The following is a 1717-nucleotide window of genomic DNA, read 5'->3' on the forward strand; positions in this document are numbered from 1 at the left end:
ACGTACAAGTTCCCACTCTCTGCATGAGTGGTCTTCAGAGATTTCTCCGTGGGAACGCCTGGACAGAGCATCAGCATCAAAGTTTTGGCGGCCTGCACGATACTGCAGTTTGAATGAATAAGTTGAGTAACCACCGATGGCTTGTAGCATCAAGTTTTGCAGAGGTCAAGACATATGTGAGTGGATTGCTGTCCGTTACAACTGTGAAATTGGCTCCATAGAGATAGTCGTGGAACTTCTCACTCACACTCCACTTGAGGGCCAAAAATTCAAGCTTGTGAGCTGGATATCGTGACTCACTTTGACTTAGACCACGACTGGCATAAGAAATGACGCGGAGCTGACCTTCCTGCTCCTGATACAGGACAGCTCCAAGCCCTGTTGTGCTTGCGTCGGTGTGCAATATATATGGTACCTTTGGATTTGCAAATCCAAGCACTGGGGCAGATGTTAGCTTAGCAATGACAGAAGTAAAAGCATTTTGGCAGTCTTCAGTCCATCTGTCTCCAAAAGATTGCTTTGGATCAAGGTAACTGCCAGAAAGATTTTTTTTCGTGGATGAGCGGCAGACTGGAGCATAACCACGGGTAAGTGTGTTGAGAGGTTTTACTATGCAGGCGTAATCTTTAATAAACCGCCTGTAGTACCCAGCAAAACCTAAGAATGATCTTAGCTCTTTTAAATTACAAGGAACTGGCCAGGATTTTAATGATGATATCTTCTCTGGGTCGGTCTCAACACCTTTCTCAGACACAATGTGTCCTAAATACCGCACACTAGATTGAAAGAATTTGCACTTTTCAGGAGAAAGCTTCAGTCCAAACTCTCTCAATCTGGAAAGCACTCTGAGCAGCCGCTTTTCATGTTCTTCCAAGGTAGATGAGAAAATGATTAAGTCATCCAGAAACACAAGTACTTCTTTGAGGTGCAAATCCCCCATACATTTCTCCATCAGTCGCTGAAAAGTACTTGGAGCATTTGTGACACCCTGCGGCATTCGGTTCCACTCCCAGAACCCCAGCGGCGTGATAAAAGCAGTTTTTTCCTTGTCTGCTTCATCCATCTCAATTTGGTAATATCCTGACTTCAAGGACAGAAAACCATTTTGATCCGGTCAGGGCTGAGAAGGACTCCTCCAAGTTTGGAAGTGCATAGGCATCTTTCACAGTTTGCAGGTTTAATTTCCTATAGTCAATACACAGCCGAACAGCTCCGTTGCGTTTTCGGACCACCACAATTGGAGATGAGAAAGATGATTCAGACTCTCTTATGACTCCAGCTTCGAGTAGATCACGCAGGTGAGTCCGGACTGCTTCCAAGTCATTGGGGTGTATTGGTCTTGCTCTGTGCTTGAAGGGAGTTTCATCACTGAGCTTGATGTGGTGTTTTACCCTGTCCGTACAGCCAAAGTCCATGTCATTATGAGAAAAAACATCAGGCATTTCATCAAGTTTAGCCGTTATTCGCTTCTTCCATTCAGGTGGAATGGGTGAATCACCAAAATTGTACTCCAATGTTGATTTCTTGTTCTCAGCAGTGGTATTAACAGCATGCTGAGTCAAGATGGTACTTGTTAATCCAATGTCTGCAATGACTGTCATTGGTGAGATTAAGGCATCCTGTTTAGACTCAATTCTTTATAATGACAGGAACTGTGCATGGTGAATTATTTGAAAAATTAACCAGGCAATTCTGAACACACAGCCCCCCAGGAAGT

The sequence above is a fragment of the Austrofundulus limnaeus genome, unplaced genomic scaffold (assembly GCF_001266775.1).
Source record: "Austrofundulus limnaeus strain Quisiro unplaced genomic scaffold, Austrofundulus_limnaeus-1.0 Scaffold266, whole genome shotgun sequence".
Taxonomy (NCBI): domain Eukaryota; kingdom Metazoa; phylum Chordata; class Actinopteri; order Cyprinodontiformes; family Rivulidae; genus Austrofundulus; species Austrofundulus limnaeus.